This window comes from Lissotriton vulgaris, chromosome 2_1, assembly GCF_964263255.1.
Source record: "Lissotriton vulgaris chromosome 2_1, aLisVul1.2, whole genome shotgun sequence".
Lineage (NCBI taxonomy): Eukaryota > Metazoa > Chordata > Amphibia > Caudata > Salamandridae > Lissotriton > Lissotriton vulgaris.
The window spans coordinates 1,033,609,954-1,033,632,737 of record NC_141687.1 but is presented as its reverse complement, the minus strand read 5'-3'; the positions used below and the strand labels follow the sequence as shown (position 1 = coordinate 1,033,632,737).

Genomic DNA, 22,784 nt, shown 5'->3' with positions numbered 1-22,784 from the left:
TCGATGATGTAGTATGGTAATCTAATGGCTCTGTCAAAGGTTGTTCTGTCCAAATAGACAACTCAAATGCACAGTGCAAGAGGTAGTGGCCTGTCCGACAAATCTTTAGAGGTACAACGAGGCAGAAATTACACATTACTGACCGTAGGGACTGCTTTACTGGTAGTCTTAAAATCCCTTTCCTTTACACTCAGTGGATGTCAGGGCCACTTGACCATGGTACAGTTAAAACTGCAGTCGAGAACGAAATATGTTAAAATAAAGTAATTCAGTGTCTAGCTATGCCCAGTCGCAGTACACAAATCAGGTCTGCTGATTTCCCCAATACCCAAACATCATCAAAAGCAGGTAATATGGAGAAATAAATGAATTGCAAAAACGCCTACAAGATAAGATATGTAACAGAGGCTCTCCTCCAAGATCTGCAGGCAATGCCCGCAAAGGCCACAGAAGCCTTCACACGTGCAGGCAAAACCCCAACTGCTGCCCCACCATGTGCAAGTAAAGCCTACGATGAATTGTCCATCTCTCCTTCTAGAGGTAAGTGGCAAGTGTTGCCATCAACATGCTCATGCAACAGCTGCATCCTACCACTGGGACTAAGATCTTTTCAGTTTGAGGTTTAACCAGGAAATCACAGAACTTCAGTGACGGGGTGTTTGCCTATGGCGAGTGAACAAAACCCTCACTAATCCTCCTATGTGCTATCAATCAATCAATCAATTACATTTGTAAAGCGCGCTACACACCGTGAGGGTTTCAAGGCGCTGGGGCGGGGGGTGCTACTGATCGAAGAGCCAGGTCTTGAGAAGTCTTCTGAAGGCCAGCAGGTCCTGGGTCTGTCGTAGGCCGGTATGGAGAGTGTTCCAAGTCTTGGCGGCGAGGTAGGAGAAGGATCTGCAACCGGCGGTGGTTTTCCGGATGCGTGGAACTGTGGCGAGGGTGGCAGAGCTTTGTGTGCGTGGATGAGGAATTGGAAGGTGATCCTCTTGTTGACGGGGAGCCAGTGCAGGCCTCTCAGGTGGGGTGTGATGCGGCTGCGTCGAGGATCAGTCGTGCCGAGGCGTTCTGGATGCGTTGCAGCCGTCTCAGGAGCTTGGTTGATGTTCCTGCGTAGACGGCGTTCCCGTAGTCCAGTCTACTGGTGACGAGAGCCTGGGTGATGGTTCTTCTCGTGTCGGAGGGCATACATTCGAAGGTCCTGCGGGGCATTCGAGGGTGTTGAAGCAGGAAGTGGAGACGGCGTTGACCTGCTTGGTCATAGAGAGGGCGGAATGGAGGATGATCCCTAGGTTGGGTGCGTGGTTGGTGGGTTCTGGGGCTGTTCCTAGCAATGTTGGCCACCAGGAGTCGTCCCCGGATGAGGGGGTTGAGCCGAGGATGAGGACCTCCGTCTTGTCTGAATTCAGCTATAGCCTGCGGTCCTTCATCCATTTGGCGACGGCCTTCATTCCTCTGTGGAGGTTGGCTTTGGCGGTTTGGGGGTCTTCGGTGAGGGAGATGATCAGCTGGGTGTCGTCGGTGTAGGAGATGATGTTGAGGCTATGTTGTCGTGCGACGTGGGCGATTGGTGCCATGTAGATATTGAACAGCGTCAGGCTGAGGGATGATCCCTGAGGAACGCCGCAGATGATCTCGGTGGTCTTGGAGCGGAAGGGTGGAAGGCGGACGCTCTGGGTTCTGCCAGGGAGGAAGGATGTGATCCAGGCCAGGGCCTTCTCTTGGATTTCGGCGTCATGGAGGCGTGCTGTTAAGGTGCGGTGGCAGACCGTGTCGTAGGCTGCTGATAGGTCCAGAAGGATGAGGGCGGCTGTTTGTCCTTTGTCCATAAGGATCCTGATGTCGTCGGTGGCGGCGATGAGGGCGGTCTCGTTGCTGTGGTTGCTGCGGAAGCCGGACTGGGATGGGTCCAGGATATTGTTGTCTTCGAGGTAGCGGGTCAGCTGCCTGTTGACGATCTTCTCTGACTTTCGCTGGAAAAGGGAGCAGGGCGATGGGCCGGAAGTTCTTGAGATCGTTGGGGTCGGCCTTGGACTGCAAATGGCAGGCGACGGTAGTCGCTGCTTCTCCAGGTGGTGCAAATTTAGCACATTTCCCTGAGCAAGTGTATTGGGCACTTCTAATTACCCAGTTATGGCCACTTAACCGAGCACTTTAGCAGTAAGGCATTTTATATTTCAGCATTTTAAATCCGGAAAAACGAATAAACCACTTTGCTGGGTGTTTACAGGGCTCTGTTAAATAGTATATAATATAATATAATATAATATAATATAATATAATATAATATAATTCGAGACACCGAAGCCTTCCTAAATAGGCACAGGTGCCACATTGTTTTTAATAGGGTCTAAGCACTCAAGAATAAAGTCTTGGAGTGAGTAGTCTTGGCCCTTTTTAATACACATATCACAGTATTTTTTCTGCACATATAATCAAGAAACCCGCTCCACTGTAATCAGGTGTCGCAGCACACCCTATGGGCATTCGGCCTATGGGGTGGGACCCCGATGATGAAGCATGTCACCAACCAGGTTGGTGAGTGAGAGGTCTTCTACAAGGACAAACACTGTCCGGTATAGGGCTGGGGCACTTAGTGCTAACCTGAGCCTTAAGCTCCAGATACAGAAGTAATCCTTCTCTGTATTTTTCTTTCCAGGGGGCACTCCTCCATTGTTGTTATATCCTTTTACGGGGACCAGGAGTTCCCACCACACATAACCTGTGCAATTTCCCTGACTCTCTCCATTGTTATACACACTCTGTTAAATAGTGGCAGGTGTGTGAAGATGAAAAGTGAGCAATTGGAGGTAGGTATGCTTGCATATACTCACCTTGGTGAAGAAACCACTTTTCTAGAAAAGAATAAAAGGTTTTCGGAGATTAATCCGTTGGTTCAGTTTTTTTCTTGCTTTACATGCTGCTGTCATAGTGACAAGAAACTGAATTTCTTCTTCGCTTAAGCACCATAACTCTCGTATGACCTTCAGGCATACTAGACAGGGGGTGGTCAAACACATGGCATCAAAAAATAGGTTTTATTATATTGAATCAACTAATAACCTACAGAATCTCCCTGGGAGAAGATGGACATACTGCAAACAGTGTTACCTCTTTCAGTGTTGAAGCCCAGTCACATTCAACGAAGCAGGTTACTAGTTTCAAATACAACACTATGCTTTAACGCATACTATACAACCTTGTAGTGGCAGACCCTGGGAGATGGTTGTCTGAATGCCAACCATTGTGTACTTTAGGGATACATGCCTGATGCTATCAAATACATAAAATAGTTTGAATAATTATCAAATCCAACCGTACTAGGCTCGCCCTGTATGATTCTAATGCAAATAGTTGACTGTTTCAGGCCAATATATGGCTTTAAGCCAAGAGAAAGCAGCTAAAACAAGACCCTAACTTCAAGCTTACTAACTAGGTATACTTAGTCACACATGTTTACAGTTTTTAACGCACACATGCGATGCTTTTCTGCAACAAAAAAGAAAAAGCAGGCATTTCAACCTATATTTTAAACGATTACAACAAAGGACACAACTAAAACCATCAAGAGAAAAACATTTTTGTGGCACCTCAGATTCTACAAAATTCTTACATATTAAAGTTGTATAATGTATACTTAAAAAAGATCAAACTTTCACAACAGATTAAATAAAGTTAAAAGTATTAAGACATTTCCGTTTTCCCCTCACCTTTGTAACTTGCACTCTTTAAGGCAAAGAAACCAATGCACGATTCTAGAGGCAGTTTGCTATTTTATTACAGGCACTGTGCCACATTCTCACCATTCCACCTCAAAAGGACAGAAGTTAAAAAACATTACTGTTTTGTTCTTCAATTATGGCAAAAGGTACTGGGCAATGACACTTGCCCACGTGGATGCCAGATGCTTCAAATACGAACTTTAGATGTACTGAAGTAGTTAGCTTTTACCGCATTGTGGTGCACGCAGAATACAGGGAGATTAAGGTGGGCGAAACAGGCAATAAACTGTGTAGAATTTTCACATGTTAAAATGGTTTACTAATAATTAGTGAAATATTCCGCAAGGAAGTATTTTGCTGTGTTTGCAGAATTTACCCCTTCCACAGCTCCCAAAAAGTTTTATGTTTTCGCAGATGAGACAAAATATGAAAAAAAGCAGAAGGCTACATTTTATTTAATAAAAATGTAGGCAAGCCTACAGGGAATGCTAGTAGCTGCAGAGGTTTAAAGTCACGTGTGTAATTTGTAGCAGAATGGCAAGATCCATGAAGGATTCACGGTGTAAACATCTGAGGACTCTTTTTTTTGGGGGGTGGGGGGCTTTCGTTGTACTGAAATGACAAATGTTTGACATACGAGTGCAAGGTTTGCGAATTAGGTGGAGGAAGAGGGAGTGTGTAGCCACTGCTTTGCCAGTTGGGCATTCAAAACTTAGAACATCTGGCATGAACCGCCAAGGTCTGAGTGCTAGTGGCTTTACTATCATGCGAACCGTAGTAGTATGGGACATCTTCAGAGCCGACTTCTGTAAAGACGCTGTGCGGCATATTCATCCAGGAAGTAAGCATTTTTAATCATTCCTTCATGATCAAACATGGGGAGCAAGGCAGCCATCTTGGGCGGGTCTCAGCTAAGTAAGCACCCCACCCAAGATTCACATTATTTTGCACTCTCCAGAGGACCGATCAAGCTGAAGTTCGCCTATATTTGTTGGGTATCTTTCGTGGTAATCGGAGACCTGCCTGGGCTTTGATAAAGGAGCAGTGCCAGAACCATAGACAATTGTGATAAGCTCGAAGAAGGGAAGCATTATTTAAGTGAAATTCGTTCACTGATCACATAAGTACTCTTGAACATTGAATTCCTGAAAGTCTACGTTCCTTATTAAAATTTTTGCAGCAGGTCTTTTTCAATATGATTTTGAGCAATAGAAGATTTATGGAAATAATAACTTTGAATCTATGAGTAAAGAGAAGTGTTCATGATTTAAATGTCAGTCTGAAGACTACATATAATTAGAATGCCATGGATTGGCAATATTAGAGTGTTCAAATACAAGAACTTTCTTTAAAAGTGTGAAAGCAGTTCGCTAACCGTCACTACCAAGCGGGGTGCTGGTATCATCTGGTGCAATTGTGGTGGATTTGAAGAAAATGCAAACTGTGGTATGCTGCCATTCTCATTTGATTCCATCTTGAACATACATTGGTGTCTGAATAAAATTGATTAGAAAACTAAACTGCACGCTGCTATTCGAACAAAATTCTCTACAACTACCATTCACTCAAGTAAAGGAGAGAAACCAGGGTCTGTAAAGTCCAGAAATTGAGGTAAACATCGGGAAACCAAAATGCTGTGCCAAAGACGAATCTGAGTTAATTAAATTCGGAATAACTTGCTCTCTTTTCAGGCCTCCTTCCTTGCAGTTCCTTTGTCTCAATATCTTTTCCTCACCTGGCCACTCTCAAATTCTGTGCCCATATGGGAAAAAGAATTGGTGGTGCTTGGAGGTGGACCTTGAAAATATCATGTTCACCCAGAGGATCAACAGCCAACAGCACTGGCAGGAACCTATTGTTCTTTCATCCTTCGTACAGGACACAATTCTGCAAGAGTATACCTCTTTTTCTTCTTGAGGTCCGAAGCCCTGCATTGAGAACAAGCTTCCAGGAACTACGGGGGAGGGTTATAAAACAAGCAAGCAAAAATGAAATCTCACAGGAATTGCCAGTAGTCACAATCTCTAGGCGGAGATCTCAAAACACCAAAGTGAAGCTCTTTTGAGGCAGCAATCCATTGACTAAACGTTGGTGAAGACGTCAGCATGCTATACATACATGAAATGCAATGTTCATGACTGGGTGTGTTTTGTCAGTGTCCATGACACCATCTCAATAATTGGGATTGAAATTTTCAAGGAAGTTTCCTCTCAAAATGTGTGTTCTATGATTTATAGCTAGTAAACAATATCAGTCCTAAAATGTCCTAAATTCTGGTACATCAATTAAAATAAGCATTGGGAAAGCCAAAAGGTTTCACCTATGCGAAATCTATTAGCTTTATCAGTGATATTTTTACATGTTGCATAGCAGCACTGGCTTACAGTAAAAAGAAAATTCTAAAAAAAGCACTATAAGGCAGCCAGGGTTTGATTGCGTCATAGAGTCCCCCTACCTTTAAGTCGTGTTGCACAGTAGCCTACTCAGCTGTGGAAAATTGAAAAAATATATATATATACAACAGTGGGGAGGGGGTTTGTTGAGGAGGGCAATACATTAGAGAGTGGGAGGAGAGTGGGAGGAGGGTGGTGTGGTGGGTGAAAAACAACGGAGGGCGGGGTGGTGGGGAAACAATTTGGCTAGAGAGTTACTTTTGGACATGCACTCAATAAAAGTGGATGTTTAAAAGTAACAACAGAGAACCAACAGGAACCTTTTATCCAGTGGAAGTACACTAGCCACATAAAGCTGTACTTGGTGAATGTTCCACAGCACAGCACACCGAGAAGCCCCAGGAGGAAGCGGAGGCAGGGCTGACCGATTGTAAATAAATAAACACAAATGACGTGGGAGCCAAACAATGGTAAGAAGAGGCAGGGACCTTTTAAGATTTTTTTTTCAAGAAACAATAGCTTTCCCAAACAGCAAATGTGCGCTGTGGGTGAAACCTAATTGAGGCAATAACTGGATGGCCAATACAACATATGAGGCACAATGTCTTCAGTGATGTCATAGAACATATCACGAGTGATGTAACATGAGGTCAGAAGCAGTGCATAGTGGGGGCGCAAGTTATAGTTACCACTCGTACTATAACTGGTAAATTGAATTTTTTTTTTTAAATTCAAAATGTTTACGTTGTCACAGTTACCCAACTAGAATATTAATTTAACCTTTGTTTTTTCAAGTGAATTTCTATATTTATTTATTTTTAAACGTAAAGTAATATTTTATAGCCTTGCACCCCCCCCCCCCCCCCGCCCCCCCCCCCGGCAGGCAGCCAATCAGATGCTGCGCAAGGCCTTTCGTTGCGAGCGGTTGCCAGCAGGGCCATATCCATCTCTCTGCAGTCCGCCACCCGGAGGCAGCCAACCCCTTGCCACACATGGTCCTTACTCGTGTGTGGCATGGGGTTCGCCTAAAGGCTTGTGTTCCAGCCAGGCCCTGCTTTCAACTCTGCGTAGACAACCAACCCCACACTGCGCAGACTTTGCCATGTTCAGCACAGGGTTCGACCCAATCCCCCAGGGCCAAAACATAGATATGTGCACAGCCCCTCTGCAAACCTTAATTGGCCACGGGGACCCCATCCGCCGGTGCCAAACAGAAAACAAATGGGAGGGGGACCATGCACCCCCACCTCACAGGGTTTAAATAGAATACAAAAGGGGTGTGAGGCAGGATTCTCCCTCCACAAGCCTTATTAGTCCCCAGTGACAAACCAATAAAAAAAGGGGAGGGGGCCATGTCCCGCCCCCCTTCCCCCCCCACCCCCCCAAGCTTCAGTAGGCACTTGGGACCACATCACCGAAGGCAATTTTTGTATTTAAAAGGGGAGGAGCCACGTGGGCCCCCTTCTTGAGCTTCATTAGGCCCTAGGGACCCCATCTGCCAGGGCCTAACGTATTTTAAAGGGGAGGGGGCCACATGCCTCACCAAGATTTATTAGGCGCTGGGTACCGCGTCCCCCAGTGGCATATTTTTCTTTTTAAAGAGGAAGTGGGTCGTGTGGCCCTCCCACCCGAGTCGCATTAAGCCCTGGGAATTCCATACCAAGGGTGGTTTTTATTTGATGTATTTTCTTTTTTTAAATAGGTGGGGGGCGGTGTGGCTCCCCTCCCAGAGCCTTATGAGTCCTGGGGAATACCAATCCCCGAGGCATTTATTTAAGGGGATGGGGAGGCCCCCCATCTACTGGGGCCATATTTCTTTTTTTAAAGGGGAGGGAGCCACGTGGCAGCACAACCCCCCTCCTGGAGCAGTTATTGACCCTGGGGACTCCATCTCACCGGTGCCAAATGTGTTATTTAAGGGAAGTGCGCTGCACGGCCACTGCTCTCAGAGCCTTAAATGGCCCTGGGGATGCCATCTGCCAGGGCCATGGATTTTTTTTTTTTAAAGGGGTGGGCAAGTACACCCATCCCCACTCTCTCTGAGTCTATTTTGGCCCTGGGAATAGCATCCTCGGGGCTGCCCTTCAGTGAGGTGGGTGCCCTGCTGCGCACCCAGAATAACCACCTAGCACAAGGATGGACATGCAGTGGAAGCCAGTACTAATCCCGTCCACAGGGAGCAGCTACTTATGCTGCTCCCTCTAGGAGGCAGCAATACCTTTATTTGTTTCCGTACCCGCATCAGTGCGGACAGGGAAGCATATCTCATGTCTGCTCCAAGCCGGCAGATGCATTTTTAGAGCTCCCGCCCACTGGGGTGCAAACTTTGTGTTTGCTCACTGTCAACTGGAGTTTTAAAAATGCTTCAGCCAGTCGGGAGCAAACACTTTTCCCTGGCCACGCCAGGGAAAAGTGCTTATTAAATGCTTTAGGCCCTGAGGATGGGGTCCCTGGGGCCAAATGTGGCTCTGGTAGGAGTGCCGGATGCCCAATCCCCAAGGGTAAAATATTACTAAAGAACATGTCCCCGGGCTGCCATTTGTATTTTGTTTTTCTGATCCTGCAGTATCGTGGCAAGAATAGCAGTTTTTTTCTCCAATTTCGGCCCCAGGGAGGGTCCCTCTGGGTCTCCCAATGGGGCCAGGTTATCTCTGCCAGCCCCCTTATATTACATTTTTTATAGCTTTAGGACAGGGGAAAAATTGCCCAAGTCCTGTAATGGCTGCGAACAACAGTTTCCTCATGTTGTTGGCAACCAATTAGAGACCTTGCTCCCGTGGTAGCAAGACGGCCTAAGGGAAAAAACACTTCCTGGGCCAATTCTGAGCACTCTATTTTTGCAAATTGGGTTCCAAGGACTCTCGTGAGAGTCCCTTGAACCCAAGCGTCTAGATACACACAAATATTTTTTGACCTTTATTTCTTAAAAACTACTAACAGGTTTACATCGCATCAAAAAAAGTGCAATCTGCGTACCAAGATCTAGCTTCCTGCCACATTTGGTGTAATTCAATTCAGCAGTTTTTGCTTTAGCCCTGCCTAAAGAAGTCAATGGATAATGCTTGGGGATGCTGTGTTTCAGCACCCTTTTTCCTCAGCTCTCGCTTAACAGATCGCCAAGAAACTTTCCATGCACAACCAGGTGAAAAACAGCACTTTTTGTAAAGTTTCAAGGACATTCTTCATAAAAGATCTACTCTATGTGTTAATATAACTAATGAAAGCTCAAAATAGTTTAATCTTCTGAAGAAGAGGGATAGTAGAATATTATTCCATTGAATTAGTCTGTGGTTATGTTTCACTGTGTTTAGCATATATTTTTTTTGTTAATTATATAAAAAGGTATTTTTCATACAAACTTAATGAAATATTTATATATATGTAGTATCCATGTTAGTTTTTTACATTGGATTCAGGTTGATACTTGCAAGAGTGTGATTGTGGATTTAAATATATTTTTTGATTTCATCAATACCTAGGGGAGCTTTGCTGTTGTTTCTGGTGTATTAACCTCATCTCCTTGATTTCAGGGGTTGCTCTCTTTTGGCTCTTTTAGGACACAAGGATAAGCAGAACTTCTAGATGGCTGGAAGACAATGCGATCAAACAGGTATGTAAAAGTCCTACTCTAGCTAACAGAATGTTGAAACCATAGGCTGTTCACGTGCAAAGATAAAGATTTGCATGCAAAGACAAATATTTCTCTTCTTGGGGTGGCAGCTTGTTCTCGTAATGTGCTTGGGTGCTTTAGCTTTTGGTTTGAGACACATACCAGCTTTTAATTTACAAATAAAGATATTTTTTCAAAGCAAAAGATCTTCTCACATGACAGTGACCATAGAGAAGCATTACTTTATGTTGTACTGAATGTGAACGAAGACCCAAATAGGTAGGGTTAAATAAATAAATAATAATAATTCCACATTTGTAAAGCGCACATTTTTTACCCCTAAAGGTATCCAGGCACTGGGGGGGACTACAGGGAGGTTAAGTGACCTATTACCCAGAGTTACATAATGCTGAGATGGGCTGACGCAAGCGATCAAACCATGAGCCTTGCGCCCCAGTATCAGCAGCTCTGGCCACTGTGCCACACCACTAGGCATCCAATGAGCAGTACGGTAGAATCAAAGCCCTAGGATACCAGTGGCAAACGGCAGTTACTCATCTGGCAACTGCACTGTGACCCTCGTTTGCCCATGTCTCTGGAGAAAAGGGACCATAGCTAAGCAAATGAGATTATCAAAACAGAGAAATTCTAGAGACCTGCTCCCTATTGAACGTGTATTGCCAAACACTGTGCAATGAACTGTGCAAATTGGTGGTAGTTACCAGAAGGATGCGAGAAAACATCATCAGCAATATCAATGGGATAACTAAATCTTCAGCAACCTCACTGACCACAAAGTACAGCAGTAGAAAAATACTACAGCCGAAGAAAGCAAAAGAACCAAGATGTAAAGGCTACGGTTCTGAACAAGGGATCGTATGCACTGACTGGTAAACAGACTGGAAATTAGTTCCCTCACACAGCATTAACAGGCAGAAGTATATGCATAAATGTATACTTAAATGCATTAGAATAAATCGAAAATCTGTTGTTTTTTTCTTGACATTTGGAGTGCATTTTACGATTTTCATAATGTATTTTTGCGCACCCGTGATTTGGAAAGATATCTTTCTGCGATATCCCTGAAAGCCGCCATATTACTGTTCCCTGACGTGTCCTGCCTGCACACCGCGTTTAAGTCGGCTAACAAGGACTGCTGTTATAATGGGCCCACGCCATGGAAAGTAAGTGTTTTGAAAGCCTGCCCTTTCTCCTAAATGGCACAATATGATGCACACTTAACTCCAGCGACAGAAACATGATGCAAGCACAACTGCTAATATGCCAGGAAAAGCACTCCTAACTCCACTTGGCTATCTGCACATAATAGTATCAAAGTTATGTTTTTTTCTTCACGGCGGCTAAACCTGTGTCAAACGCTCCCACTACACATTGCTAAGCATTCAAAGCATCGTAAAACAGCACATTTTTGTAGACCTTTAGATCACTGTAAAACTTTGTATTTGTTACTAGCGTTTCTCAAATGCACGACCTCATACAAATGTTTAGTTCTACACTAATATTTAAATCTCGAAAATTAACCACTAAACATTTGTTTGTTACTCGAAGCGCTAAAATATATATTCAAAGGGCACGTTTTATCAGAATTCTCCTCCAAAAGATAATTTAAAAGCGAATTCAGCACTAACGAGCTACGCAAACAAAAAATTATTGCACAACAGAGAAAGTTCTCATCTCTTGGGCATCGCGTTTCCTAGAGTTTGCAGCTGTGTAACTTACAACACAGTTGGTTAGAAAGCCCACATGTATTGAATTAATGCCGGTAGAAGGACTGAAGCCAATTCCATTTCCAATTCAAAGTTTAGAAAAAAAGTTTGGCAATTCGGTCAAAGTTCAGTTACCCTAACTTTGGGCCAAGTATACTAAGTGCAAAAACACTGCTGAACTAAATTTAAAGTTTAGGTGTCCAAATCAGTAAACTAGAAAGATAGGACAACATTGTTTTTATATGGTATATTTTGTTCTGGTGGTAGCCAAGTTCAATTTTAAATCTACAAACATCTTTTAAAGCACTATCGTCAATTATGTGTTGCTCTTATGAGGCTGTGCACAGGAACGCCACATTTAAGATTTTTCTATAGCTTTTACTGTTTGAACTTCTAGATCAATACAATCTTGCCAACTTAAGTCTGCCCTATGCTAGGCAGAATGTACAGAACCGGAAGACAACCATTCACTAAAAGAACATTACATTGAGCCCAAACCTATACGTCCGGACCACAATGCAGGATCAACCTGTACCGGTGAGTTTAAAAGGGTACCACCTTAAAACAATAATTGACTAGATTGCTTGTTTCAATTTGTATGTATGTAGGAATTTTTGCACTCATTGTTAATAAAAAAAAAATAACCAAATAGATGTTCAAGCCAGGTTTCATTTAGTACTTTCATTACGTTAAGGGTTATTATGTTGTCCTCTATTATGTAATAGAAGCATGAACTGAGGATTCTCCTCTGTAACATCAAAGCCACTTTATTTGCTTTTAGATCATAGGAGACAATACATACCTTTGGGCTCCTGGTCTTTAACGAACAACTACAAAGCCAACATGCCTGCTCCATCTATCCTCCTCAGTCTGCAGGGATTCCACTCTTGAAAGAAGGTCTGTACACCTACAGGGCCTTAGCGGGCTTGGAGCGTTCGCTACTTTTTTCATTAAATCCAGAGCCTGATTCACCCTTGGACTGAAGGGCTGGTTTCACATGTGGGGCATATCAATGATGTTTGACTGGTCCTCTGGTTTAAATTTCAGTACTTATGAGTAAGTTGGCCTCAAAATGCCCTGAACATACTTAGGGTCTTGAGTGGGCGCCTTATATTTCATCACTATTTGAGAAGTTCCTGCTCTTGCAGTCACAGCTTCGAGAACGTATGCTTATCCTGCTGAACTATGCTCAGCAACATGGGAAGGATTTTTTTTCTCGTAGAATGGACAACAGATTTAAGAGGAGAGAACGTGTTTTCCTTCCTTAGCTGCATTTTCACACCAAAAAGCTTCCGCTGCTTTCTTTACCACCCTATGGTACGTTGACATATCATCTAGAAGGCATAGTCTTGAGGGATCTATGTCCAGTGGGGAATCGGCCGAGACTTTCTCCCAAATGGTATCTTCCTGTGGTATATGGAATCCCATTTCTTCAGAGTCAATAAATGTAAAACATTTACTAATCTTACCCCAAGTCTATGTGCTGCTCTACATCTTTATGTGGAGCCATAATTTCCATGAAAGTTTTTTTTTTCTTAGTAATCTTCCTATCTCAGCTTGAAATGCTCTCTTCATCCTCATGGTAAGTTTATTTAAAGGGTATCTACCCCTTCTTGCCCTTTTGCACTCGAACCCTGGAAGTCAAGGATACATCCTTTGGCTGATTCTTACCAGGGCCTCTCTCGTAGGATGGGAAGGCTCTGTAGCTCCTCTGAATGCAGAGTTTGTTTGGGTGTTGAGAACTTGCTCTTTGTGGATTCCAGAAGTTTGCTCAAATACTTATGGTTTGGAGTCTTAGGCAGTAACCTATATGTCTTTGCTTTGGACAACTCCGAGGGCTTTCTGGCACTGTTGGTTTAGGGTCCTGTCTATAGTGCCCTTCAACCTCATTTGAAATATCCTCAAGGTCGATTTCTTTATGTTCACCCTGATCCTCCTCAGTCTCAACGCCTTTGGAAAACTCCTCTCCTCCATCAACTAAGCAACCCTTTTCTTCTTCCCTAATTCAGATCAACATGTATGTAGTCACCAAGTACTGGATATAAAGAATGAGCCGGGGATGCAGTCCACCGACTTATGGTCTCTTTGGAGACAGAACGTACAAATGCTCAGAGCAAACTTCCTATGACAGTTTGGAAAACATTTAAACAGCATTATCATAAACTAAAATTGTTTTGTCACCCCAAGGAGTTCATGTTGATCAGATACAGATATCCAGTTATGTCAAATCCCCACCAACAGACCCCCCCCCAACCCTCCAGCATCAACCTTGATTACTTTTGACTGATCAAAAAATGTGCATATTAATTCCTATGAGAATTTTAGACACAAATGCAGCACAAGCCGTTGAACGGAATTACATAAAATTTACAGAAAGGTAGCGGTTTGTCTAGAAAGTGATCTTTTTGTAATTTGGTGTAAATCAGTAGTTTGAGAGATATTAAAGAAACATAAAATTAGATATCTACAGGCGCGAAGGCTCTAAAAACCCTCCCGATCTCATGCTGTGATCGGGTTGGCTGCCAGCACTACAAGCAGGAATTATTGGCAGCCATCTTGGGACTTTTCTTCAGCCAAGTCCCTGAAAAAAGGCAAAATAAAAAAGACAAAAAAAGGGTTAGCAGGGTAGGAATACCTTGATCCCTTAGCTCTGTTGTTGGGGTCTGAGAGGGAACAGCCAGGGGTAAAGAGCTACTTTTTTTATTTTTTACCTTTTCCCCAAAAATTGCAGCACATCCATGAATCTGGGGGGAAAAAAGTGCAGACTTCTGCGCTTAGTTGTAAATGAGGCCCCGGCTGAGCATGGTACTGAAGGCATTTTTTTTTTTTTTAAAGGAGTGGGGAAACAAGGCGCCCCCCCTCCTAAGGCTCTTAATGGAGGGGGGCTGTGTGGACCCCTCTTGGGCCTGCTCAAAGCCACGGGAACCACCTCCTTCCTGTGGCTTTTTATTTTAATTATGGAGGGGGCAGCGCGGACCCCCCTCCTGGACTTATCACAAGCCCCAGGGACCTCCACCTCCTCGGGGAATAAACTGACCAAATTGTGCAGGCCGCACGCACTGATCTCCAGAGCACCAGACCTAAGGGACTACCACCTCCTTGGAGCCTACAAAATCAAAAATACTGGAAAGGGGGAATTCTCCCCCCCAGATCATATACGGCCATGGGGACCACAGTCCCCACAGGGCCAGCTCCTACAATGTCCCCGGGTGCCCACCCTGCAGGTCATACCTTTTTGCTCTGACTTGGCAGGAGCTTTGATGGCTCTTGTCAAATCAGGGTAAATATGAGAGGTACCCCTTAACTAGAGTCAATGGAAATAGGGTTAACAAACCGGTGAAATAAAGTGTTCCCTTGAACGTAAATAAATGGGAGAAGCCAGAGGGTCAAGGAGAAAAATAATTACAAAATACAAGTATATATAAAGAATTCTTACCATTTATTTGAAAATACAAATGTTAAAAGGAGAGTGGTCCAAAGTGGAGCCCACTCAACACAGATAAAACAATAAAAAAAAAATTTAACATTCAATTTTGGCCAGCAAGATTGAATCACAAGGACAGAAAAAACTGTAAGACATGGAACTTGTGCAATACTGATTGTATATTCGGACTCTATTGTTAACACCTAAGCTATGTGCACTATAATACAGTATATCAGCAAAGATGTCGAGATCCTGAATTATACTGGGTGAAGCGTCGACGCGTTTCGGTGGTTTTCCAAATTTTTGTCCACCTTTATCAAGACACCTTTTAATTTCTGTCGAGGTATTGGGGTCAATATAGTTACCCTAGCGGAGTGAACATACAATAAGGTTTGATAAGTACATGATGGTTTACATTTATCATGTAAAACACAATTAGCAACTTGACCTGTAACAATTGGTACATAGCTATACATATATATATATATATATATATATATATATATATATATATATATATATATATATATATATACTGTCCTAGTAACTTTTTGTTACTAGAACAGTCTATATATATACGTATAGCTATGTAATTAAAAGGTGTCTTGATAAAGGTGGACAAAAATTTGGAAAACCACAGAAACGCGTCGACGCTTCACCCAGTATAATTCAGGATTTCGACATCTTTGCTGATATACTGTATTATAGTGCACATAGCTTAGGTGTTAATAGAGTCCGAATATACAATCAGTATTGCACAAGTTCCATGTCTTACAGTTTTTTCTGTCCTTGTGATTCAATCTTGCTGGCCAAAATTGAATGTTAAAAAAAACTTTTTATTGTTTTATCTGTGTTGAGTGGGCTCCACTTTGGACCACTCTCTTTTTAACATTTGTATTTTCAAATAAATTGTAAGAATTCTTTATATATACTTGTATTTTGTAATTATTTTTCTCCTTGACCCTCTGGCTTCTCCCATTTATTTACGTTCAAGGGAACACTTTATTTCACCGGTCTTGTCAAATCAGAGCAAACAAACTCTGCTCTCAGCAAGCGAGAGCTGTGAAACCGCTCCGGCTTGCTGAGAGCAGAGTGTGTGTCTGCTCCCCTGCCTGCTGGCATGCCTGCAGAGAAACAGATGAAAACATTGCTTTTACACAGAGGGAGATGCATGTTTAGAAGCTCCCTGTGTGTAAGGATCCCTTACCTGCCAGCTCCCGCAGCAGGCAGGCAGCCGACGGGGACCGCAGGGGCCTTGAGGCTCTCCCCACGGTCCCAACGCTGCACATTGGGTGCCTTGGGAGGCACCCACGACACATAGCAGGACCCCAGGGGATGGGGTACCGGGGCCCAAATCGGCCCTGGTAAGGTGGCTAGGCAGTTGCGCTCCCCCATTGAGTTAAGGCCAGGTCCCGTGGGATGGGGTCCCTGAAGGGTCATGTTGCCCCATTCCCACTTTAAAGAATATATTTTGCCCCATGGAGGTGGTGGCCCCAGGGCATATGAAAGCCCCAGGATGGTGGGGTTCATGCGCCCCCCCCCCTCATTTGATTAAAATAAAGCTCCGGGGAGATGGCGAACCCCAGAGCTGTTGGAGCTCAATAGAAGAGGGTCCACGCAGACCCCCTCCTTATGATCAGTAAAGCCTTAAAGAGCTGGTGGTCCCATGAGTTTATAAGAGTTAAAACAGAGGGATGAAAAATTATCAGAATAACACAGAGGGTAGAAAAACAAACAGGAAAAGCAAAACAGAGGGCAGAAAAACAAGCAGCAAAGGCAGAACAGAGGGCACAAAAACAAGCAGTAAAGGCAGAACAGTGGGCACAAAAACAAGCAGAAAAGGCAAAAAAGAGAGGATGAGGATCTAACAGAGCATTTAGACACACACACATACCTGTAGACCCAATAAGACACACTCAGACACTCATGCACCCACTTACAGACCCACTCGGACTCAAGCGCCCACTTACAGACACAGTCAGAAACCCATAATGCACCCACTCAGACACTTACACCCCCACTTCTAGACCAGCTCAGACACTCATGCACTCACTCACAGGTTGACTCACAGACTCATGGAGACACTCAAAAACCTACTCAGGCACTCACACCTAATCACAGACCCACTGAGACACTCATGCACCAACTCAAACTCCCACTCAGAGAATGAGTCACTCACTCACAGACTCACTCCTCAGACACTGAGGTACTCACTCACACACCCACGCACTCTCAATACATCCAGCCACTCACACAGCTATACAGTCACTCACACAGCCACTAACACACCCATACAGCTACTCGCACACCCACTAATACATCCATACAGTCATTCACACACCCATACAGCCACTCAGACATCCACTCACACACCGATACAATCACACAGCCACTCAGATGAGCTAGGTTAGAGATAGTATTGCTAATTACTAGTACATAAAGAATATCAATGCAACTTATGCTGTAGCTTAGTATATATCTTTAAGTCTTCGAAACGTTGACGAAACACAGTCAAGGGATGATGCGGAGTGATGCTAAAGTAGTGCTGCCGGAGGTGATGCTCAGTGATACTAAGGTGCTGCTGAATGATGCGGAGGGATGTTGTGGTACTGACTTTGCAAACAAGGTAAACAAGGCAATGCAGGGCTGTGAACGAGTCGTGGACATGCGCTGGAGTAGCAGCCTTTGAAAACAGTAAAACACAATCACTAGTTATAACTCTAATATAAACAATGGCCCTCCTTCGGACCTGCCAGCCCACTGTCTACCAAGTGTTATTAACCCCCTGGTAGTAATGAACAACAGTTCCTAGATTCTACTGGCAAACAATTTTTGTGGTACTTTGCCTCACATCAATGTGTGCCGACAGGGCCACTGTATACATCAGTTTGGTCTTTTTTTTCCAATCGAGGTCTTGTTTAAGATTTGCTTTAATTAACTTCAAGCTAAAATTTCTACCAATAACAGTGCTACGTGTGCAATCCATATTGTATGTCGGACAGAGAGCGTCACTACCACCAATTAAATTGCATCTGTTGGCGCTTTAATAATATGGTGTTTCTGGCAAACCACTCAAATCTTGTTTGCGACGAGTTTGGTATGTTAAAAGGCTAAAATCATATAGAATTCAAACCTGAACTTCCAGAGATCAAACACAGGTTTATGCAACAGAGTGCCACAGCACAGTTCAGAACAGAGCTATATCATTGCAAACCAGGGCTATGTATCACTCTAACACCTACAACACAGACATGTGAGAACTGTAAACTGTACATGCACCATAGGGTGATTTAGCTTGCACAATGTCTGAGAAAAAGAGAGGCAGTGTGACGTAATGGCCATGGCTGCAGACTTTGGAACTGGGGAACCAGGCAGGAGTCTTGGCGTCCTGTGATCCTAGGCAAATCTTCCTGTGCTTCCCAAAAATGAATTATCCCTGGTGTAATGTAACTGGTGCTTATGTAATGCACTCCAATACCTTCGGGTCGAGTTCACGCTATATAAACAAGCATTTAAAATGCAATAGGTCTCGCCTTTTATTAGGTGAAAGCCATTTGCTGTGCTAATGGTATTATATAGCAAAGCAAATGGCTTTAACATAATAAAAGGTGAGACCTATTTCATTTTTAATGCTTGTCCTGAATGTGTGTGGACGCATCACCTGGTGTGTGGACGCGCAACCCTGAGGTACGCGGATTTGGTACATACCCTGCATTTGGTTTCCAGCCCTCGTGGTGTGTGCAGTGCCCTGCTGCTCCCGAAGAGTGGGTTGGCAGGACGAGTAACCTCCCGCTGCTATCCGCGGGGCTGTGCCGACATACTGCTGGATGCTTGCGCTGAGAACTCCCTGCCTCGGGGCCCTACAGTTCTGCAGACGCCTCCCTGTCTAGGAATGGGGCCTGCTGCTGCTCATTGCCTCTCCCCTTCTGGTGAAGCCTCGGCTGATGGATAGTCAAGTGGGGGTTCTGTCCCCCTTGCGCTACCCTCTGCCCCCAGTGGAGTGGGTAGCTCTGGCGTCGTCCCAAGGCATCAGATAGCCCCCTCTTCCTGCTCCCCTCAGCAGGCCCCATGCTTCTCTCAGCAGGTGCTCTCTATCAGGCCCCACCGTCACAGGGGGGGGGGTGGGGGGGCTGCTCTTGCCTTTCATTACACCCTTACTTTCAAGATCTCCCTGGTTGGGAGGGGGGGTGGGGCAGTTCACAGGACTTGGCTTAAAGTCCTGACAGGTGATGAAACCTTGTTGTCTAGTGTTTTGGCAGTAGCCAATCGGGTGGGGACGCCTGCTGGTGGGGAAGCGCCCCTTTTTCTACTGAAGAGAGTATGTGCTTCCACAGAGCCGGTTTTTATGAGGGGGGCATTTGTTAGGTCTGTTGTAGAGCCCAGCGGGCGCTTGATTGCATAATCACCCATCTAGGCATGCTATTATTCAGTTTAGGCCTCCATCAGAGTCCTGTAGGATGGGTTGGGGAGGGGGGGTTGGGTGAGGTGCACACTGATCTTAAATAAGACTAGGAGATTATATTAAGAGCACACAGTTATCTCTTATTGGCCTTAAATAACTCCAACCCCCAACTTTGTGATACTCCCTTGGGTTGCATTTTATCGAGCCTGGTCACCATTTCAAACGTCTTTCCCCATGAGGAGCGTGGTCTATTCAACTTGCCCACCAAGCAAGCAGCCCAGCTTTTGGCCTGCGGATCAAACTGCTCTCCAACATGCACACTGGGACAGAATTTCACCCTTTGGTGTGAGGATTACAGATCTGTGCACCATGAACACTAGGCTAGCATTTCACCCATTGGTGTGAGGGTTAAACAGATCTGTTCAACATGCACCCTGGGACAGTATTTCAATCTGTGGCTCACAGGTTACACCGATATCCACAACAAACACACTAGGCCAGCGTTTCACCCTTTGGTGTGATGGTTAAACAGATTTGTGCAACATGCACACTGTGACAGTATTTTAACCTGTGCAACATGTATCCTGTTTAGTCTACAATTAACAGACCTGTGCACCATGCACACACTGCGCCAGTATTTCAACCTTCGGCTTTCAGGTTGAAAAATTCTGTGCTATTCGCACACTGGGGAAACTTGTAATGGTTACGACGAGTTTAAAATTCAGGAATAATTCTGTAAAACTACGTTATTCAGGGAAAAAGCTTAGCAAAGCCCAACTTTTGATAGTGAATCACTTGCAGGAGAGAAAGTATACTTTGAGATGTAATAGTCCCTCGTCCAATCCAAGAGGAGCATAAGCATTTCCTAGAAGGTGGAATAAAAACACCAGAGGGTTCTGCTCACCTCCTATCCCGGCTGGTGCTGGGGAGGCTCTGGGGCCCCCTCTGACTCTTCTCCAATACCCAATCCCTGCGGGTCTGCCTCAGCCCGGGTCCAAGTCTGCTACAAGCTGCGAGACAACGGGTGGGGGCGGGAACAAAGGGAACGGGAACACGGACAATGGGAAGGTGGTGGGGGGATGGAGAACACGGCCAACGGGAGGGGGGTGGGAACAGGAAACTAACGTGACAAAGCTTCTGTTAGGAAGCTTGGTTGCCATGGACAACGGGTAGCTATTGGCACAAGATGGCATTCAGACTGTTCACACGCATGCTGTTAGGTTTCGACAAATGGCGAGAGCAGCCATCTTTGTCCATCCCTACGCATGGATGTACGGCTTTCAGAGAATTGATTGCAAAAGGCCCTCGCATTGCGAGAACAGCGCATGCGCTACTATCGCCAGGCGAGCCCTAAAAACTGGGGGAAAAAAGTTGCTTTTGCTCCTACACCATGACTTTTTGTGTTTCAGCATGTCAGATAATAGCAGCTTCATCTGGAACTGCTATCTCAGCATTAGAGCATTCCAGCAGTGTGACCTTCATCCAATAATGTCTACTCAGTATTTTAAGAGGCCAGATAGTGTTACCGACCAAGCGCAGGGCCTACGCAGCAACAAAGAACTCCAGCACTGTTTTATTACTGGTTTACTGCACCAGGTCTAGATTCCTGTGGAGCGTCCCTTCCCACCAGCAGGGTCTATAATGCTAGAAGACTTCTTCCAGATTTTACATTTTTTTCTCTTTTTATTATTTTACTATGAAACCCTGTGATTTCACAGGTCTACGGAGATATGCAGAGCCCGGAACGAAGAACACCAGTGGCTTTGGCTAGGTTAGTACTAGGGTTTGAGGACTGCCTCACAGAAGGTTAGTGTCTTCTACAGACATGTCTCCCACCAAAAGGCATCACCCCTTTGCCCTGCCTCGCGCTATTTACACAGATCAAATACTCCAAGCTTTGTCATCTCTTCATGTGGTAGAGAACCGAGGCACACTCAAGGACTGGCAGCTAGACAAGAACATTTAGCAGTTCCAGGTAAACTGTGCGGTTTTTAAAGTTATCTGCAACAACCTCACCTGCCTGCTCAGGGTTTTCTTTCAACACTTTTTGCCATGTGCTTAAAGCAGCACATATTGTTCCTCAGAAGAGATGAGTAACATTACTTCTTTATTAAGGATGGATTAAAAGCATGGTGAAAATGTGGATACATGGATTGTATGGTGACTGCAAGCACAAGAGCAAGATGCACTGGCTTAGCATTAATGGATGTGACCAACTACACACACAAAAAAACACCAGTCTCATCCATAAAATTGCACATTTGTACTTTCATGTTTCCGGAGTTGATGTCTGCAATTTTGTACAGTTACGATGTGGGATAATCGTTACTACATACATATTTCCACCCTCCAAGATTCCCTTTACTCCCCAGTTTATTATTCTCATCAGCAGCCCTTTAAACGTGTTCACACCCGCGGCCATTTGACCCATTTTAACAGGAAGCATCATGTATGACGAAAACAGAAAAATCGTGTTAACATTGATGCTGAATGAAAACCACTGAGGAAGTTTTAAAAGTGTGTTTTTCTGCTGGTCTTCCACCAAAAATGCGCAAACGCACTAAACCCAATCAACACATGCATGAAATCCACAAAGAATTCCCTTTCATAGCGCCGAGAGATTAGGTGACTGTCGCAAACGGTGCATATAGTAAACAAAACAGAACACTTAACATGAGCTGAGGTAGGGCAACAAATATAAACTGCCCTGAAAGTATTCTAAATAACCTTAAGAGTAAGAGCACATATAACAAGGGTAGTCGTCATGGGCGGATACAAAAGTCTAAAAGAAGGGATTACTAAGCGTATTCACTAAACAAAAGCAGACATTTACAAAGTATAGTAACAGGACACAATGAAAAAGATGGGTGATGCTTGAAGTCCATATTGCAGACACACCATGTCTCGAAGAGAGAGAGCGCATGCACTGCCTAGGCAAGTCCTAAAAAGAGGCCCAAAAAGGTCAAAACCTGCCTAGAGTTGATTGGTCAAATACAGAGAATATGTCATTCAATGGTTGTAACATATTCTCATTTTAAGCTGTATTTAAAGCTCATTGGCATATGGTTTGTCCCCATCTTTTTGTGACATACAAACCAATACAAGGGAATTCAGCGTGGTTAAGCATTTTCACCCACCTTCTTGTGCTTTCTCCGTAACCTAATTGTTGGGTTATGCTTCTATGATCAACCTTTGCCAAGACAGAGTCATGAAATGGACATTTGCTGAGACTTCCCAGCAGTTATCAGAAATTAAATACACGTTTTACAGTAGTTCAGTGGCGTGTGCACATTAGAGCTGAAAAGTGTTGTGATTAAAATATAAACTTTTGGTAGGCAGGAGTCAGGTAGCCAGTTCTTATAGGATAGCCAGTTGTAGGTTTAATGAAGTGGTAACATGGTAAAGTACCCCACCAGGTGCAGCCTCCTCATTGCTCAGCCCACTCTCTATAACTGACCCTCTTACAGGCACTCCTCAACCTTCCATGACATCACACACTGGCAGAG

General features: G+C 44.3%; 1 protein-coding gene across 2 annotated transcripts in view; it reads right to left on the bottom strand.

The window, feature by feature from the left end:
- The window catches only part of ACVR1 (activin A receptor type 1), a 366,339-nt gene that overhangs the window by 15,947 nt on the left and 327,608 nt on the right, over positions 1-22,784 (bottom strand). The window lies entirely within an intron of this gene.